Below are 22,163 nucleotides of genomic sequence, written 5' to 3' on the forward strand. Positions count from 1 at the left end.
AAAAGATAGGTATCAAGCCAAGAATTCTGAAATATATATATATATATGATATATATATATCATATATATGAGGTATATGTAATATTAACTTTATTTCTGTATATATAGAAATATATATAGAAATACATATATATAACTTTATATATAAATAAAGTTATAGAAATAAAGTTAATATTTTTGTTATTTAAAGGCTGCTTCTAAATCAAGCTAACAAAATTAAATTTCCCATAGAAAAAAGAGTTAAGGACAAAAAGTGGACAATTACAGAAGTTGTACTGTTCAGTCTTCTGAAGAAGAAAATACTGCTTATCTAAATTAGCAAAGATTAGAAAAGAATGCATTAAAAACATGAGAAAATGGTCACTGTCATACCCCTGATGGAGGTACAAACTGTACAACCTTTCTAGGTTGTTATATGGATGGAAGCCCTCTAACATACTTTGATGCATCAGTTCTACTCTTGAGATTTATTCTAAGAAAATAACTGGACAAGTTCAAAAGACTGTGTGTATGAGTGTGTTCACTACAGCTTTTTTCTAATATTGAAAAATTTAGTATATGTGCTGCCGAAGCGAGCACTAATATTGAAATTTAAAGTAATTATGCAATAAAGTGCAATTGGTGAGGGAGACCCTGATATACTCATTCCATTCATTTTTAAAATTAATTTTTAAAATTTCAACTCAATTTCATTAACATGTAGTGTGTATTATTAGTTTCAGAGGTAGAATTTAGTGATTCATCAATTGCATATAACACCCAGTGCTCATTCCATCATGTGCCCTTCTAATGTCCATCACCCAGTACCCCATCCCCTCACCACATCCCCTCCAGCAACTCGTAGCTTATTTCCGATGATTAGGAGTCACTTATGCTTTTTCTCCATCTCTGATTTCATCTTATTTTATTTTTCCTTCCCTTCCTCTATGTTCATCTGTTCTGTTTCTTAAATTCCACATATGAGTGAAATCAAATGGCATTTGTCTTTCTCTGATTGAGTTATTTTGTTTAACATAATACACTCGAGCTCCATCCACATCATTGCAAATGACAATATTTCATTCTTTTGATGGCTGAATAATACTCCCTTGTCTATATATACACCATATCTTCTTTATCCATTCATCTATGGATGGACCCATGCCATTCAATCTGCGGCCATGGACATGCTAAGGAGGATCCATATTAATGAACAAGGACTGGACAATCCCTGAGCCTTAAGTGAAAGCATGGTTAGTGAAAGCCCACAAATGCCTATTTTACCTGTGGTCTCAGGGTCTCTTGGATGGCCCCCATACCAGGCTGAGCCACAGTCATCTCTTACTTGGGTTGCTACCATATAGTATAATACTTTCTCTACATTTGTCCTTCTAAGATTTAGGTCCTAGAAATCACCACAGTGTAGTCAGAATCAGTTTTTAAAATACACACATGACACTATCACTCCCTTGCCTAAACATTTCAATGCTTCTTTTTAGTGTTTGTAGGCTCAAGTCTCAAATCCTCCACGTGACCAGCAAGGTCCTGCATGACCCGCACCTGTTCTCTAGCTTCGTCATTGACCCTTCTCCCCTTTGTCCTTCTTGCTCCAGCCAAACCAGCATTCTTTCAGATCACCAAATATTTCCTAAAGAAACTGAGCTCTTTAAATATTTCCTTGTAGCACTTACCATGTATTTCACAATGGTTTATTTATTGCATATCTTTCCATGAAAAGAGAGGTCACATTTACCTTCTTTCCCACTGTACATCATAGGCTAGCACAATGCCTGGTTGCAGAAGAATCCTCAATAAGTATTTGTTGAGGGGCACCTGGGTGGCTCAGTGGGTTAAAGCCTCTGCCTTCGGCTCAGGTCATGATCTCAGGGTCCTGGGATTGAGCCCCACATCAGGCTCTCTGCTCAGCAGGGAGCCTGCTTCCTTCTCTCTCTCCCTGCCTGCCTCTGCCTCCTTGTGATCTCTGTCTGTCAAATAAATAAATAAAATCGTTAAAAAAAATAAGTATTTGTTGAATGAATACATGAATGGATTGATGAACCAATGAATAAATGAGCATACATAGGTCAAGGAATGCATAAATTGCTCTACATTTGTACATCTATGTACAAATTTGCACGGGAAAAGTTCTAGGTGAATGCACTTCGACATTGATTATCAGCCCTGAGTGGTATCATTTGGGTATTTTAAATTTTTTATTTAGTTAAAATTCAAATTTTCTTAACAATTATTTTTTGGATATATTAATAACTTCCCTAACAATAACATTGTTTCACCATTGCCTTAGTGCAGCTAGTTCCTCAAGAAAAAAAAAAAATCAACAAAATTATACAGCCAGAATAAAATATGTGGAATTATAGCCAAATCGATAAATGTAAGCATAAACATTAACCTGCTAGGCATATAATTGAGACAAATTATTTAACCATGCTGAACCATGGTTAATTTTACTGTGAAATGGGGATAATAATGCGGGCTTCAAAGAATTATTATAAGGTGCAGATATAATGTATGTTCAATGCCTGGCTAATAGCAGATGCTCAGTGAGTTTAACCATTATTATCGAAACAATCTACGTAAAGAATTTTAGAAAAACCCAAGAAAATGATCATATTACTTTCAAATGCCTTTATTGGAGGAAAAATGAAAATATCCATAAAATTTAATAATAATCACTTTGAATATTAGAGACCCTTAAGTTTAAAATAATAAGTTTAGAAAACAGCATGGTAAATTTAAAGTACTCATGAATTATCAAAAAATCTTTAAAAGTAGCAACAACTCCTCACCCTGTTTTCTTTTCCAGAGGAAAAAAAATAATCTCAAACTCAATTTTTGAGCATTCAATTACCTAGCTCAAGGATAACTTTTTTACATCTTTCATCTTGCTCTGTTTTTACTTGCTTTAAGATACATTCTTGTAAAAGAGGAAAAGGGGGAGGCAATTTATAATCTATTTGTGTCAAATATTAACAACAGTTCTGTGAATCGCACATGCTTATTAAGATTGTTTAAAATATATTTTCACGAGCTGTTCTATGTTTTAAGCTGATGAACAAGCACAGTAATTTCCTCTTAATGATATTATCGTTTGATTGTTTCAGTTTGTGCATTCCTGGGGGCTTTATTTTTCCCTGAATTAAATAACCTTCCATTTCTAGAAGACTTTTCATCATGAATTGGACTTGTTACTAAAGTGGAATGCTTAATAGACACACACACATGCACACACAAACACACAGGGAACATGGGGTTGAGTTCAGTTGATCTACACAGAAAAGCTGCTGAAAGAAAAGAAAAGAAAAGAATGAATAAATTTCTAAGTGAAAAGACAAATAAATGTTTTTTGACTTTGCCTTTGACACAGTATCTGGGGAAACTATTTATGGTATAGATTTCATAAAACCTCTAGGTTTGAGAAGAGATACATAGTGGGCACAGTTTCAATGATCAGATAACTATATCTCTCTGTGTGCCTATGATGATTCTGTTGGGTTTCACATTTGTTTGGAATTCTTCAGTTCAGTTGAATTTCTTCTCTCAGTTCTTCTCATATTGCTGATATAGAGGAAATATCCAGGGCTACTCAGTTTTCAGGTGCATTCATATCACCTGGGATCTTGCAAAGATGCATATGCTGGTTCAGTAGGTCTGAGTGGGACCTGAGATTCTGCATTTCTAGCAAGCACCCAGGTGATGCTGCTGCTGCTGATTCCACAAACCATACTTTGAACCACTGGGAAATCAATGATGCTGCTTCTTTGCCAGCTACCTGAGGTACCTAATAGGTACCAAGACCACTTGGCCACCATTTGGTGGGGTCAGTGGAAACCGTGGGAAATGATAAGGTAATTGTATATGAGATATGCCTGGGACATAGAGACTGAAGAGCCTTAAATACTCTGAATAATGCTACATACACTTAACATGTGATGTAAATCTACAGTTTCTTTAATTGTTTAGTAGTGCATTTTAAAATTATTTTTGAGTTGCTTGGGTGGCACAGGTAGTTAAGCATCCAAGTCTTGGTTTTGGCTTCAGGTGACGATCTCAGGGACACAAGATCAAGCCCCACTTCTGGCTCTGTGCTCAATGTAAAGTCTGCTTGAGATTTTCTCTCCCTTGACCTCTGCCCCTCCCCTCCCCCACACTCCCCCCTCTTATTCTCTGTCAAATAAATAAATAAAAATTAAAAAAAAAGATTTTATTTATTTATTTGACAGAGAGAAACACAGTGAGAGAGGAAACACAAGCAGGGAGAGTGGGAGAAGGAGAAGCAGGCTTCTTGCAGAGCAGGGAGCCTGATGTGGGACTTGATCCCAGGACCCTGAGATCATGACCTGAGCTGAAGGGAGACACTTAATGACAGCCACCCAAGCACACCATTAAATCTTCAAAAAATATTTTTAAGTAAGCCCTTTTGATAGTTATGAGCTAAAAAATCAAAATCCATTTTCAAAGAAAAATAGAACAAATAAATATAGAAGGTAGTGAGAAAAGTGCTATATTCAGATTGTGTGACTCGTTTAACTTTCCCTACAGTGAGAGGTTGTCACTGACCACATGGTAATCAGAAGATACATATCACTGAAGAGGCTTCAGTCCCAGAACCTAGGGGTCACTTAAGAAGGAGGCTAATATGCACAGCTACAGAAGATGTGCTGACACAGCACTCTATAAAGCAAGATTCATTATTTAGACCCAATGAATGTTCTAAGCAAATTTCAGTTTATAAAAAAAAACATTTTCTTTATTTGTTTGAAAGAGAGAGAGAGAACAAGCAGAGGGGGAGCAGCAGAAGGAGAGAGAGAGAAGCAGGCTCTCCACTGAGCAAGGACCCTGATGTGGGACTCGATCCCAGGACCCTGGGATTATAACCTGAGCCAAAGGCAGACCTTTAACTAACTGAGTCACCCAGACAGATGCCTTCTAAGTAAATTTCATTTATCATCAACTTCAAGCATTTTTAAAGAATGTGCAAATGTGAAACAAAACCATTAGCAGGAGAAGAACTTTGCAAGAATTAAGTGAAGCTGGTTTTGTATCATTGTTATAAGATGCTTCACAAAGGAAGTCAGTTGAGTCTGGTTTAGGTTTGACTCATCTTATCCAATCCATAAACTCAGAGTAGAGGACTAGGAAGTTCATCCTGTCGAAGGTAAAAACATGACTTCTGTGAGAACTATTATAAATTCAGTTTAATAGTTCAATGCTGAAGACAAAATCATTTGTTTTTGTCATGATAAGATAAACTCAGATTCTGGTGAAGCACATTATTGTATAAACAACATTCCTACCAGATGACAAAAACTGCAGAGCAGAAAATATAATTGGTATCAATGAACAAATAATGTGTAATTACACTCTGAAAATGTGAGACACTCTACTTATTCCAAAAGATATTATACATATCCAAGTTTATAGGCATTTTGTATGAGTAATGGTAAATAATCTAACTACACAACTGTGATAACAACTGATGTTGGAAACAGCTAATGTTCAGTTGGTGGTGTGGGCTTTCCCTCTTTGCGTTTCCTAATCAAGCGTAGTTTCAGGAAATTTGAGCCACTGAAAAACTACTTTGTGAATTTATGTGTGTCCTGCCACCTGTGCTGCAAAGAAAGTGAACTTACTGTGAATGAGTCCTCTCAATTATGGTTACAATATTTTTCGAAGTGGTAGAAAATTTTTAACCAACATATTCATCTCATGGAGCACCAAAAACTTAGCTTTTGAGGCTTTTAGCTATTTTTAATTATTGAAAGCAAAACTTGCAAATAGGAAGACTTTGAAAATTTTCTGTATACATGCAAAGGAAGAAGTAAATTAAATAGTGAGTGCTTAAATGTCTACAAAATTAATTTGGAGATCTATAATTTGTGCTGATGTCTTAACATGTGACAAGAAAGACATTTTGATTGAACTTCTATTTCTAATTGGATGAGCTTATACACTCTAATGGAGAAATGAAATGGAGAAGTCATATAATTTTGCAGAATCTAAAATTGTCAGAATATTCAAAAGAATAGATAAATATATAAATAGATATAATTTACATAAATTTATATAAATAGATAGGATTTATATAAATAGATATAGAAATACAAAAATAGAGAAAACTACTCAAAATGCTTTGTGTCATAAATTTTCTTTTTGTCAAATACGATATCTGAATGTAAGCAAAAAGACATTATCTGTGAAAATAATTGGGCTGAAGCAGCCACTTTGGAAAACAGTGTGGAGATTCCTTAAGAAATTAAAAATAGAGCTACCGTATAATCCCGCAATTGCATTACTGGGTATTTACCCCAAAGATACAGAGGTAGTGAACAGAAGGGGTATCTGTACCACAATGTTCATAGCAGTAATGTCCACAATAGCCAAACTGTGGAAAGAGCCCTTCAACAGATGAATGGATAAAGAAGATATGGTTCAGGGAGGAGTCAAGAGGGCAGAGAAGTAGCAGGCTGAGACTACTTCAGGTAGCGGGAGATCAGCTAGATAGCTTATCTAAAGATTGCAAACACCTAGAAATCCAAAGGGAGATTGAAGAGAAGAAGAACAACAATTCTAGAAACAGAAAATCAACCACTTTCTGAAAGGTAGGACTGGCAGAGAAGTGAATCCAAAGCGACGGGAAGATAGACTGCGGGGGGAGGGGCCGGCTCCCAGCAAGCGGCAGAGCAACAGAGCACAAATCAGGACTTTTAAAAGTCTGCTCTGCTGAGGGACATTGCTCCAGAGGCTTAACCAGGGTGAAGCCCATGAGGGGTCAGCGTGGCCTCAAGTCCCGTAGGGTCACAGAAGGATCAGGGGTGTCTGAGTGTCTCAGAGCTTATAGGAATTAGACCGGGGAAGCCAGCTACAGAGACAGAGCCGAGGAGTGAACTCTAAGCTTGGGGTTACCTTGACCGGTCGCAGGCTCAGTGAGCTCGGAGCACGGCTGGAGGCCAGGGTGACGGAAGTAATTGGGCACTGTTCTCTGAGGGCACACTGAGGAGTGGGGCCCTGGGCTCTCGGCTTCTCCAGGCCGGAGACTGGGAGGCTGCCATCTTCATTCCCATTCTCTGGAACTCTACGGAAAGCGCTCAGGGAACAAAAGCTCCTGAAAGCAAACCCGAGCGGATTACTCAGCCCGGCCCCCGGTAAGGGCGGTGCAACTCCGCCTGGGGCAAAGACACTTGAGAATCACACAACAGCCCCCTCCCCCCGCCAGAAGATCAACAGGAAATCCAGCCAGGACCAAGTTCACCTACCAAGGAGTGCAGTTTCAATACCAAGGAGAGCAGCGGAATTCCAGAGGAGGACAAAGCAAAGCAGAGAACTCATGGCTTTCTCCCCATGATTCTTTAGCCTTGCAGTTAACTTAATTTTTTTCTTTTTCAATTTTTTTCTCTTCTTCTGCTAAATTTTTTTAACTTTTACCCCTTTCTTTTCTAACGTTTTTTAACTAGTTTATCTAATGTGTATATATATATATATATATATATATATATATATATATTCCTTTTTATATTTTTTATTCGTTTTCTTCTTTTAATATTTCATTTTTTTTCTTTCTGAACCTCTTTTTATCCACTTTCTCCCCCCTGACGATTTGGGATCTCTTCTGATTTGGTTAAAGCATATTTTCCAGGGGTTGTTGCCACCCTTTTAGTATTTTACTTGCTCCTTCATATGCTCTTATATGGACAAAATGACAAGGTGGAAAAATTCACCACAAAAAAAAGAACAAGAGGCAGTACCAAAGGCTAGGGACCTAATCAATAGAGACATTGGTAATATGTCAGATCTAGAGTTCAGAATGACGATTCTCAAGGGTCTAGCTGGGCTCGAAAAAGGCATGGAAGATATTAGAGAAACGCTATCCAGAGATATAAAAGCCCTTTCTGGAGAAATAAAAGAACTAAAATCTAACCAAGTTGATATAAAAAAAACTATTAATGAGGTGCAATAAAAAATGGAGGCTCTCACTGCTAGGATAAATGAGTCAGAAGAAAGAATTAGCGATATAGAAGACCAAATGACAGAGAATAAAGAAGCTGAGCAAAAGAGGGACAAAGAGCTACTGGACCATGAGGGGAGAATTCGAGAGATAAGTGATACCATAAGATGAAACAACATTAGAATAATTGGGATTCCAGAAGAAGAAGAAAGAGAGAGGGGAGCAGAAGGTATATTAGAGAGAATTATTGGAGAGAATTTCCCTAAATGTCAAAGGGAACAAGCATCAAAATCCAGGAGGTGCAGAGAACCCCCCTCAAAATCAATAAGAATAGGTCCATACCCCGTCACCTAATAGTAAAATTTACAAGTCTTAGTGACAAAGAGAAAATCCTGAGAGCAGCCTGGGAAAAGAAGTCTGTAACGTACAATGGTAAAAATATTAGATTGGCAGCAGACTTATCCACAGAGACCTGGCAGGCCACAAAGAGCTGGCATGATATATTCAGACCACTAAATGAGAAAAACATGAAGCCAAGAATACTATATCCAGCTAGGCTAACATTGAAAATAGAAGGAGAGATTAAAAGCTTCCAGGACAAACAAAAACTGAAAGAATTTGCAAACACCAAACCAGCTCTACAGGAAATACTCAAAGGCGTCCTCTAAGCAAAGAGAGACCCTAAAAGTAGTAGATCAGAAAGAAACAGAGACAATATACAATAACAGTCACCTTACAGGCAATACAATGGCACTAAATTCAGATCTCTCAATACTTACCCTGAATGTTAATGGGCTAAATGCCCCAATCAAAAGACACAGGGTATCAGAAAGGATAAAAAAACAAAACCCATCTATATGTTGCCTACAAGAAACTCATATTAAACCCAAAGACACCTCCAGGTTTAAAGTGAGGGGGTGGAAAAGAATTTACCATGCTAATGGACATCAGAAGAAACCAGGAGTGGCAATCCTTATATCAGATCAATTAGATTTTAAGCCAAAGACTATAATAAGAGACGAGGAAGGACACTATATCACACTCAAAGGATCTGTCCATAAGATGATCTAACAATTTTAAATATCTATGCCCCTAACGTGGGAGCAGCCAACTATATAAACCAATTAATAACAAAATCAAAGAAACACATCAACAATAATACAATAATAGTAGGGGACTTTAACACTCCCCTCACTGAAATGGAGAGATCATCCAAGCAAAAGATCAACAAGGAAATAAAGGCCTTAAATGACACACTGGACCAGATGGACATCACAGATATATTCAGAACATTTGATATCAAAGAAACAGAATACACATTCTTCTCTAGTGCACATGGAACATTCTCCAGAATAGATCACATTCTTGGTCCTAAATCAGGTCTCAACCGGTATCAAAAGATTGGGATCATTCCCTGCATATTTTCAGACCACAATGCTCTGAAGCTAGAACTCAATCACAAGAGGAAATTTGGAAAGAACCTAAATACGTGGAAACTAAACAGCATCCTTCTAAAGAATGAATGGGTCAACCAGGAAATTAAAGAAGAATTGAAAAAATTCATGGAAACAAATGATAATGAAAACACAACAGTTCAAAATCTGTGGGACACAACAAAGGCAGTCCTGAGAGGAAAATATATAGCGGTACAAGCCTTTCTCAAGAAGCAAGAAAGGTCTCAGGCACACAACCTAACCCTACACCTAAAGGAGCTGGAGAAAGAACAAGAAAGAAACCCTAAACCCAGCAGGAGAAGAGAAATCATAAAGATCAGAGCAGAAATCAATGAAATAGAAACAACAACAAAAAAAAAAAAACAATAGAACAAATCAATGAAACTAGGAGCTGGTTCTTTGAAAGAATTAATAAGATTGATAAACCCCTGGCCAGACTTATCAAAAAGAAAAGAGAAAGGACCCAAATCAATAAAATCATGAATAAAAGAGGAGAGAACACAACAAACATCAAAGAAATACAGACAATTATAAGAACATACTATGAGCAACTCTACGCCAACAAATTTGACAATCTGGAAGAAATGGATGCATTCCTAGAGACATATAAACTACCACAACTGAACCAGGAAGAAGTAGAAAGCCTGAACAGACCCATAACCAGTAAGGAGATTGAAACAGTCATCAAAAATCTCCAAACAAACAAAAGCCCAGAGCCAGACGGCTTCCTGCGGGAATTCTACCAAACATTTAAAGAAGAACTAATTCCTATTCTCCTGAGACTGTTCCAAAAAATAGAAATGGAAGGAAAACTTCCAAACTCGTTTTATGAGGCCAGCATCACCTTGATCCCAAAACCAGACAAGGATCCCATCAAAAAAGAGAACTACAGACCAATATCCTTGATGAACACTGATGCAAAAATTGTCGTCAAAATACTAGCAAATAGGATTCAACAGTACATTAAAAGGATTATTCTCCATGACCAAGTGGGATTTATTCCAGGACTGCAAGTTTGGTTCAACATCCGCAAATCAATCAATGTGATACAACACATTAATAAAAGAAAGAACAAGAATCATATGATACTCTCCATAGATGCTGAAAAAGCATTTGACAAAGTACAGCTTCCCTTCCTGATCAAAACTCTTCAAAGTGTAGGGATAGAGGGCACATACCTCAATATTATCAAAGCCATCTATGAAAAACCCACCGCAAATATCATTCTCAATGGAGAAAAACTAAAAGCTTTTCCGCTAAGGTCAGGAACACGGCAGGGATGTCCGTTATCACCACAGCTATTCAACATAGTACTAGAAGTCCTAGCCTCAGCAATCAGACAACAAAAGGAAATTAAAGGCATCCAAATCGGCAAAGAAGAAGTCAAACTATCACTCTTCGCAGATGATACGATACTATATGTGGAAAACCCAAAAGACTCCATTCCAAAACTGCTAGAACTTGTACAAGAATTCAGTAAAGTGTCAGGATATAAAATCAATGCACAGAAATCAGTTGCATTTCTCTACACCAACAACAAGACAGAAGAAAGAGAAATTAAGGAGTCCATCCCATTTACAATTGCACCCAAAACTATAAGATACCTAGGAATAAACCTAACCAAAGAGACTAAGAATCTATACACAGAAAACTACAAAGTACTCATGAAAGAAATTGAGGAAGACACAAAGAAATGGAAAAATGTTCCATGCTCCTGGATTGGAAGAATAAATATTGTGAAAATGTCTATGCTACCTAAAGCAATCTACACATTTAATGCAATTCCTATCAAAGTAACATCCATTTTTTTCAAAGAAATGGAACAAATAATCCTAAAATTTATATGGAACCAGAAAAGACCTCGAATAGCCAAAGGAGTATTGAAAAAGAAAGCCAAAGTTGGTGGCATCACAATTCCGGACTTCAAGCTCTATTACAAAGCTGTCATCATCAAGACAGCATGGTACTGGCACAAAAACAGACACATAGATCAAAGGAACAGAAGAGAGAACCTTCTATTAGACCCTCAACTCTATGGTCAACTAATCTTCGAGAAAGCAGGAAAGAGTGTCCAATGGAAAAAAGACAGCCTCTTCAACAAATGGTGTTGGGAAAATTGGACAGCCACATGTAGAAAAAAGAAATTGGACCATTTCCTTACACCACACATGAAAATAGACTCCAAATGGATGAAGGACCTCAATGTGAGAAAGGAATCCATCAAAATCCTTGAGGAGAACACAGGCAGCAACCTCTTCGACCTCAGCCACAGCAGCATCTTCCTAGGAACATCGCCAAAGGCAAGGGAAGCAAGGGCAAAAGTGAACTATTGGGTTTTTATCAAGATCAAAAGCTTTTGCTCAGCAAAAGAAACAGTTAACAAAACCAAAAGACAGCTGACAGAATGGGAGAAGATATTTGCAAACGACATATCAGATAAAGGGCTAGTGGCCAAAATCTATAAAGAACTTAGCAAACTCAACACCCAAAGAACAAATAATCCAATCAAGAAATGGGCAGAAGACATGAACAGATATTTCTGCAAAAAGACATTCAGATGGCCAACAGACACATGAAAAAGTGCTCCACATCACTCGGCATCAGGGAAATACAAATCAAAACCACAATGAGATATCACCTCACACCAGTCAGAATGGCTAAAATTAACAAGTCAGGAAATGACAGATGCTGGCGAGGATGCGGAGAAAGGGGAACCCTACTACACTGTTGGTGGGAATGCAAGCTGGTACAACCACTCTGGAAAACAGCATGGAGGTTCCTCAAAATGTTGAAAATAGAACTACCCTATGACCCAGCAATTGCACTACTGGGTATTTACCCTAAAGATACAAACGTAGTGATCCAAAGGGGCACGTGCACCCGAATGTTTATAGCAGCAATGTCAAACTTTGGAAAGAACTTTGGAAACGTTGGAAAGAACCTAGATGGCCATCAACAGATGAATGGATAAAGAAGAAGTGGTATATATACACAATGGAATACTATGCAGCCATCAAAAGAAATGAAATCTTGCCATTTGTGACGACGTGGATGGAACTAGAGGGTATCATGCTTAGCGAAATAAATCAATTGGAGAAAGACAACTATCATATGATCTCCCTGATATGAGAGAGAGGAGATGCAACATGGGGGGTTAAGGGGGTAGGAGAAGAGTAAATGAAACAAGATGGGATTGGGAGGGAGACAAACCATAAGTGACTCTTAATCTCACAAAACAAACTGAGGGTGATGGGGGGAGGGGGGTTGGGGGGGGTGGGGTTATGGACATTGGGGAGGGTATGTGCTATGGTGAGTGCTGTGAATTGTGTAAACCTGGCGATTCACAGACCTGTACCCCTGGGATAAAAATACATGTTTATAAAAAATAAAAAGGAGTAAGGAAATGATCCAATTTCATTTTTCTGCATGTGGCTGTCCAATTTTCCCAACACCATTTTTTGAAGAGGCTGTCTTTTTTCCATTGGACACTCTTTCCTGCTTTGTCAAAGATGAGTTGACCATAGAGTTGAGGGTCTATTTCTGGGCTCTCTATTCTGTTCCATTAATCTATGTGTCTGTTTTTGTGCCAGGACCATGCTGTCTTGATGATGACAGCTTTGTAATAGAGCTTGAAGTCCGGGAATTGTGATGCCACCAACTTTGGCTTTCTTTTTCAATACTCCTTTGGCTATTCGAGGTCTTTTCTGGTTCCATATAAATTTTAGGATAATCTGTTCCATATCTTTGAAAAAAAAGCATGGTACTTTGATAGTAATTGCATTAAATGTGTAGATTGCTTTAGGTAGCATAGACATTTTCACACTATTTATTCTTCCAATCCAGGAGCATGGAACATTTTTCTATTTCTTTGTGTCTTCCTCAATTTCTTTCATGAGTACTTTATAGTTTTGAGGGAGACAAACCATAAGTGACTCTTAATCTCACAAAACAAACTGAGGGTTGATGGGGTAGGGGGGTTGGGGGGGTGGATTATGGACATTGGGGAGGGTATGTGCTATGGTGAGTGCTGTGAAGTGTGTAAACCTGGTGATTCACAGACCTGTACCCCTGGGGATAAAAATATATTATATGTTTATAAAAAATAAAATTAAAAAAAATAAATAAATAAAACGGAAATAAAATAACATATGGTTCATATATACAATGGAATATTACTCCTCTATCAGAAATAATGAATACCCAACTTTTGTATCAACATGGACAGAACTGGAAGAGATTATGTTCAGTGAAATAAGTCAAGCAGAGAGAGTCAATTATATGGTTTTACTTACTTGTGGAGCATAAAGAATAACATGGAGGACATTAGGAGAAGGAAAGGATAGTGAATTAGGGGAAATCGGATGGGGAGATGAAGCATGAGGGATGGTGAACTCTGAGAAACAAACTGATGGTTTTGGAGGGTTGGGGGAGAGGTGAGCCTGGTGGTGAGTATTAAGGAGGGCACGTCTTGCATGGAGCACTTGGGTATGGTGCATAAACAATGAATCTAGGAAAACTGAAAAAATAAATTAAATTAATAAAAGATTTTTATCTTTCAACAAGAAATAAATGAAATTAGGAACATATTTTTTAGCTTTTAGCAGAATATGCTCTGAACCTACCATGTACCTCTGCTCCTTTATATTCTCCCACTTAAAAACAATATTCTTCCACTTAAAAATATTCTGATCTGCATACAGAGGAGAAACAGTTGATGGTGTCAATGATGCCAAATTCATTCATCATGAAAGGTAACTTGGAGGACTCACAGGTAATTTATAGAAGAAGTTTAAATCATTAAGAGTGTGCTGAAAAATACCAGTGACACAGTGTTAGAGGCAGATAATACCAAGAAACTAATGCACCTGAGCATCACACAGGAGTAATTATTTTGCTTGTATCAATTTTTGATATTTAGTTAATCAATATAAAGTATTTGAAAATTTCCTTTATCGCATACAGATGTTATATTTTCTAGAATTTTATTTTTTAAAATAGTTTTGGAATAGAATCATTTATAGGTCTACTAATAAATGCGTCTATTTTTTGAACTGCATGTGTATATCTAATATATATTTGTGTTTGCATGTGTATTTGTATAATGTGTATATATATGTGTATATATATATATACACACACGTACACAAATACACACACAGACACAATTTTAATGATTTTTGTGTCTCCTTCCATACTTAAAAGAGGCCTGGTTTAGATGATAAATTGTACTGTTACTTTGTACCTTTATCTTTTATATAAGCACATGACGAGAAGTTCCTTCCATTATTTGGCTTAAATTTGAATTGTTCCTTTACTTATTTTTAATCTATATAAATGAAACCAGGTTCCTGCTGGGAAGGAGTTTGTTTCTCTGGAGAGAGTGCAGTGTTTCTCTGGAGAGAGTCCCCCTTTCTCCTTTCCTAGAGAGGTAATGATTTTCTGCCATTCTCTGCCCTGTCCCCACACACCCCCCAGGTGAACTGACAGGTCTCATAGAATCCCATTTTTCAAGCAGGGATTTGGGTCAGAGTGGGTATGGACCCAATTCTGGTTAAGAGTAAGTAAGGCAGTCTTCACCGAAGCTCCAGAAAAAAGCTTTTCTTTCTCTTAAGAGGAAACTATGACAAGTAGCTGTCTGTCTCCTGCTAGATGTGGCTGTTAAAGGATGAAGTATATATCTGCTGTTGCTACTGCAGGATCCTGGAATTATCTGGGGAGGCTGCCTTAGCAGAGACTGATGTTCTGGATGACAGGCAGAGGCAGAAAGAATCCAGTCTTTGGTGATGATATCTTTGAACTTCTGACTTCACATCTTCCTATTTTGTGAGCCAATGAATAACCTCACTATATGTGTTTTCCCTGAATTGGCTCATCTCTCACTCTCAGATAAGAGTGGCTGAAAGGAAATATTTTCCCAGAAGAAGCAGCAGTAAACTCTCTCTTCACTCACATTTCTCATTTGTCACTTTGTTTGTGACATATATGTATGTATATTATGTGATCAAAATGTGATTGTAAGATCCTTGAGGGCAGAGATTATATGGATGTACATATATATAATATATATGTGAATAATACTCTAAAAACAATATGTATAATAATTTAATTCATTAGTGACTACCTACTACATCCTCGGTATTGTTGGTAGTATTTAGGAGATAGAAGACTAAAATTGGTGTTTCTGCCCTCCTGAAATTTCAGACAGGACTTTACCAACTTGTCTTACTGTGGTCACATGGCACATTTACTTAGTTAAATTGTATCTATTTTAGTAGAAAAGACAGGGCCTTTATTATAGCAAAGAAGCAGTCAGACCTTCTATACTTGAGACATGGGATCAAGCAAAGACTTGAAAACCCTTCATGAACATTTTACTTCCATAAGCCACCTTTGCAATAATTACCTGTGTATTCAAAGAGTTTGTCTCTAAATGGTTTGATTTGATACCTGAGTTCTACATCAGCTACTGTGCATGAATATTACCTTAACGTAAAGATTTTTCCTTGTCATCTCAGTGGGGAGTGTTGCCGAAAGTCCCCTGACTGACCTTTCTGTGACCATTTTCTTCATATTTTAAACTATTCTCTTCTCTGTGGCCAAAATGATTACTCTCCAAACATAAATATGACTATGCCTCCCATTGCTTATAACAGCCCTGAATTTTTAGGATGGTTGAGACAACCAAGTGTTACTTAAAAGGCACAGGTGACTTCAATGAGCTGGGCAGTAAGATTACAAGTGATTATGCCCAACTCTTGATTTAAATAACATTTGGAATAGCAGGGGAGACAGATTTATAAACTGTTAACTCCATGTCCAATGAAAGTGGTATATATAAGGTGTAGAAGTTGTGTACAGGGCTGGATGATTATCACATCAGGCGTGACAGGGGAAAGGGGACATTCTAGCAGGTTTTCATTTTGGGGAACATTTTTTGGCTTTGTGGAGGATGGATTTGAGGGGCCAGAAGAGTCAGATTGACAGGGGGAGTGGAGAGGAGGAAACACAGGGAAAATATGAGATGGGTGGCAATCTGGCCCCACAGGGAGCCGGCAGGGAGTCCTTGGTTACTGAGCCCAATGTCAGTGCAGGTCTCATCCCTGGGTGGCTCAGCTTTACCTTCTGTCCTTTCCCTAAGAAACCATCCTTTTGTTTGAGTGGGCTCCATATAACCCAAAACCAAAAACCAAATCAAACAAACAACTTCTTCAGAAAGAATGCATGCAAGAAATGCCTTGTGGAGCATAAAACATCAAGCAGCACTAACACTTACTGAGCTGTGTAGCTCAGAGCTCTCCAAATCTGTTTGATAGCTGTCATTATGACCCTGGGCTTTAGATGAACGAACTGAAGCACAGAGGTTACCTGTAAGTTAATGATGGTGGTAGGACTTGCATCCCAGTCATCCTGGCAGCAGAGCCTGTGCTTACAACCATCCTCTTCCTTGCCTCTTATCATACCCCTTTGCCTTCCTGGTGCAGATAAATTACTACCTAGCTTTGCTCATTCTCAGAACCTGCCATCCCTGCTCTGTCCCCCTGCAGTTCTGAATTTCCACTGGCAAAGTGCTCTCATCCTTTCAGATATAGCCTGAGTACCCACTCCTCTGTCAGGGCCCCTGGTCCCTGCCCCTCCTCCCACCCTGCTCCTAGCTGGAAGAATGGATGACTCCTCTTAAGGCCCAGGGAGGCCAGGGACATATGTCTGCATGTCAGTGCACTGTCTTCATTAGTTAGCATGCTTCTTTCCCCATTCCATTTTGATCTTTTGCCAGAATGCAGTTTAGCATCTGGCATGTAGTAGGTGGGTGCTTGGGATCAATAATCTTGCAAATAAATAATGAAGAATGTGAATCTATAATGCTGGCGAATATTGGAAGTGTCAGCATGGACTAATACTTTCCTGAAGCAGGGGGGAGTGTTTTTCGATACTCAGTGGACCATCAGATCTCAGGAAGGAAGGAACTTCAGAAATTTAAGCAATGATGATTTGAAGACATTTCTTTTATCCCATACCCCCTATTTTCCAAGACACTTTTATTCCACTGCAATGGCTGAGCTAAGACAATCTATTTATGATTTCTTACAAGTCAGAGATGCCTTTGCGCTCTTCCAATTTGCTTTAAAAGACTCACGGGGGACAGATTTTGCCTGCCACCCCGACCGGTTGCTCGGTTTCTCGGTTGCTTGGCAGTTTTTGTTTGCGTCCAAAGCACTCCAGCCTCTCCTCTGGTCCAGTGGTGCTCATCTCCATGTCTCCCCTGCAGCAAGCGGCTGCATGACGTCTGTGCCCAACACTTGTCTCCTCAATCTCGTTGCCTTGGCATTGTGAGCCCTTCAATACGCTATTGTTAAAGGAGGCAACGGATCACTCCCTAGCCTGTGTCCTCCTTTAAACCCTGACTTCTGCTAGACTGAGAAATTGGCTGTGAGGCACAGAAGTTTCCAACCACAATACTGTGAATAAGTCGGTATTCTTGAATATCTGTGTGTGCAAGTGTATTCAGAGCTCTGAATATGCCTTTTGTTTTGCAACCTTAAATTACATTTCTTCTTTCCTGGTAATTAGTGAACGATGAGATAGACGTGGTTACTAAGAGAGTGATGGCAATGCCTTCTGTTCTGGTGCTTTACGCAATAAGTACTGTCATTAAATAAAATGAATCTGATTTTCAATTTCTTTTAAGCTGTCATTTTAGCATCTTGCCATCATTTTTGCCACATGCCTTCCATGGTCCAATCCTTGTTTACACTATTGCATTATAATAAAGACTTGAGGGGGTGCCTGGGTGGCTAAGTCAGTAAAGCATCTGCCTTTGGCTCAGGTCATGATCCTGGGATCCTGGGATTGAGCCCCACATTGGGCTCCTTGCTCAGTGGGGAGCCTGCTTCTCCCTCTGTTCCCCTCCACCTGCTTGTGCTCTCTCTCCTCCCTCTCAATCTCGGTCTCTCTCAAATAAATAAATAAATAAATAAATAAATAAATAAATAAATAAAATCTTAAAAAAAAAAGACTTGAGTTTTACTCATTGATATGTCAGTGAGGCCAGGCCAGGCCTGATACTCACAGGATTAAGAGATTTCAAGAGACTGTAGTGTTTGTACACAGTAGCGGTTGATAAATGTCTGAAAAACAAAACAAGCGTGAAAAACCAAAGAAAATAATTGAGGGAATTTAGGGGAATCCTGAAAGAGCCAAGACTTCTGTGTGATAGATGAGAGGATATATTGACTTCCTAATAAAATCTAAGGCTCATGTCCTTGTAAGTACGTTCTCCTACAGGACAAAGTGAGACCTGACTTAGTTCCCTGGGATCATTAACTAGCAGAACACCGGGTCAGCAGGCAGGGGAGGAAGTAGATGAGACAATCTCACCATCCTTTTATGAGTTTTTCACATTAAATCATGCTAGTTTTTACATGTACATGAAAACATGTACAAAACACCTGTTCCTTTAAAATAATTCATACTGTATCATGACCTGTAGATATGTCTGTGTAAACTGTTGGAATAAGCTGCGACATGAATGGTCTAGGAACACCTGTGTTCCTAGATGCTCTCCCTATCTTAAAAAGTAGCAGAGGGATTTTTTTAATGCATTAGTTTTGCTTAATTGGGAAATTCCAGTAGCAATCACAAATGGGTCCATAAGATGAAGGAAGATATGATTTCTTTCATGGGAGCCATACTACATTACTGAGGAAAAACACTTTGTAAGGTGTCCTAAATAATCAGACTTCACAGTCTAGAATAAAGGTGAAGGTTTTAGTTGCCTTAATTCTACTAGCTATTGTCTGGTTGCTTTTAAGTGTCAAAGCTTTGTGTTGGTTGCATTATAGGAGTTCTTGAGGCATTTAAAACACAAACAGCTCGCAGAGACTTGGATAAAATACTTATTTCCTCTACACACTAAAATTGGCAAAGGATTTTTAGAGCACTGTGTTCATTTACTAGGGAGCATGTGAACAAATGAGAACTTGAGTAGGTGGTGAGCAGGAATCCAAGTTGGACAGTCGCAGATAGGACAGATCTACTGAGAAGAGGTCAATAGAACATCGAGATGATGGTCTTTCTTTTGATAGAGTAATAGAGTTTCTTGAGCAAACAATCTCTTGCTTACACTTTTCAGGAAATGATATAAGAAAGCTTATTTTGCTTGGGTGATATAGATCATCTTCCTTTTCTCTACTTCATTTGTTTCAATAGATTATACCCCAGGAATTCAAGTGGAGATTTTATGCTAGAAAGGGAAAGTGGATTTAAAAGCAGCTTTTAAAAGTTAAAAGAACTGTTCAACTATAAAGCACTGGCATTGCCTTGTCTCCAAGTACAACTCTGCTGCCATCTAATATGGGATTGTACCCAAGGGCTAAGCAAACTCTAAAAGGAACTGTTCTTGAATGATCTGGCCCAAATGATCCTATCCCAGCTTCAGGCTGCCTGTTGATGTTTTCTGAGATTATGGGCAAAAGGGTGAGGATTACCACCACATTGAGCAATACTGACCTTTCTGTGAATGTTTCCCATGTTCACAATTCTCTCTTTGATCATGTAATTTTGAGCTCCCCTTTTTTGGCCTGCAGGCTTCTTTCTAGGTCCATCTCAAATATCACTCAGTCTCTAAGCCTTCCTTGAATACCATGGTAGATTGGATCACCCTCTTTTGTGTACCCATTACCTTTCATTCACACCCTCAAAAACAGACCAAAATACATCCAGGACCTAGTGTATTACTTGGTTCTGTCCATCTGTTTGATTATATAACTAAGAGTCTTATGGTTTGCCTCCCTCTCTTCACAGATGACATGATACTCTATGTAGAAAACCCTAAAGAGGGATGCCTGGGTGGCTCAGTCAGGTAAGCATCTGCCTTTGAATCAGGTCATGATCCCAGGGTCCTGGGATCAAGTCCCACACTGGGCTCCTTGCTCAGCGCAGGGAACCTGCTTCTCCCTGTGCCTGCTGTGCCCCCCCACCCCTGCCCCCGCTAGTACTTACTCTCGCTCTCTCCGACAAATAAATAAATAATTTCTTTAATAAAAAAAAAAAAGAAAGAAAAAAGAAAACCCTGAAGACCACCAAAAGATTGCTAGAAGTGATACAGGAACAAATTCACAGGATATAAAATCAACACACAGAAGTCTTTTGCCTTTTTATACACCAATTTGAAGGCATAAGCAAGCATTTCTCCAAAGTGTACTCTTTTATCCCCACCCCTTATTTTCTCCTATTCCCCCCACCTGCCTCTCCTCTGGTAACCATCAGTTTGTTCTCTACAATTAAGAGTCTCTGCATTTCTTTTTCCCCCTTTGTTTGTTTTATTTCTTAAATTCCACATATAAGTGAGATCATATGGTGTTTGTCTTTCTCTGACTTATTTTGCTTAGCATAATACTTTCTGATTCTATCCATGTTGTGGTAAATGGCAAGATTTTACTCTTTTTTGTGGCTGAACAATATTCCATGTGTGTATATATACACCACATTTTCTTTATCCATTTATGAACTGATGGGATGGACACTTGGGCTGCTTCCATATTTTGGCTATTGTAAATAATGCAGCAATGAACATAAGTGTGCATGTATGCCTTTGAATTGGTGTTTTTGTATTGAATTAATGTATTTGTATGGTGGTAAATAGCCAGTAGTTCAATTACTAGATTGTAGGATAGTTCTATTTTTAATATTTTGAGGAACCTCCTTAGTGTTTTCCACAGTGGCTGTACCAGTTTGCATTCCCACCAATAGTGCATGAGGGTTCCTTTTTCTCCACTTCCTTGCCAACACTTGTTGCTTCTTGTGTTTTTGATTTTAACCATTCTGACACATAGGAGTTGATACCTCATTATAGTTCTGATTTATATTTCCCTGATGGTAAATGATGTTGAGCATCTTTTCATGTGTCTATTGGTCATCTGTATGTCTTCTTTGGATAAATGCCTTTTCATGTCTTCTGCTCATTTTTAATTGGATTATTTGATTTTTGGGTGTTGAATTTTATAAGTTCTTCATATGTTTTAGATAGTTACCCTTTATTGAATATGTAATTTGCAAATATCTCATTTAGTAGGTTGCCTTTTAGTTTTGTACATTGTTTCATTTGCTGTGCAGAAATTTTTTTACATACTTTTGACAACCAGTTTGCTTTGACAATCAGGATGAGATCATGCCAACTTTGACCTGAATGGTTTGGATCAATGTAGCACAAATGGCCGAGAGAAGGATAGTTTGTCTTGAGAACCTCGAGAATTTTACTGCTCTACTTCTTCTCGAAATAACCTACTTCAAAATATGTTATATTCTTTATGACAAATCAAGATTAGGAAAAAGTCTAGCTAGAACTTGTAGATTATATCATTTTCTTCAAAAATGCTGCAAATCTCACTCATTCTTTGATCATACACGTCAGTGTAAACATGGACTGGAAGCACATTACAGAGTCTAGAAATGAAGGAAAGCTACCTGAGTTTATATGGTATTTGCATTCCAAATAGAATTTATTTATTTATTTACATATGGAGTTATTTATTTACATATGAATGTATTTATTTATTTAAAGTATAGTTGACATATAATGTTATATTAGATTCGGGTGTACAACATGGCAACTCAACAACTATACATTACACTATGCTCTCCACACATGTAACTACCATCTGTCCCCATACAACGCTATTATAATACATTGACTGTATTTCCCATGCTGTGTATTTATCCCTGTGACTTAATCACTCCATAAGTGGAAACCTGCACCTCCCACTTTATTT

At 38.1% G+C, this 22,163-nt stretch overlaps 1 pseudogene; it reads right to left on the reverse strand.

The window, feature by feature from the left end:
- Positions 1 to 17,649, reverse strand: part of LOC125097290 (DNA polymerase epsilon subunit 2-like) — a 76,588-nt pseudogene extending 58,939 nt beyond the window's left edge.
- Positions 17,650 to 22,163: the final 4,514 nt, after the last annotated feature.

The sequence above is a fragment of the Lutra lutra genome, chromosome 4, assembly GCF_902655055.1.
Source record: "Lutra lutra chromosome 4, mLutLut1.2, whole genome shotgun sequence".
In the NCBI taxonomy this organism is placed as follows: Eukaryota; Metazoa; Chordata; class Mammalia; order Carnivora; family Mustelidae; genus Lutra; species Lutra lutra.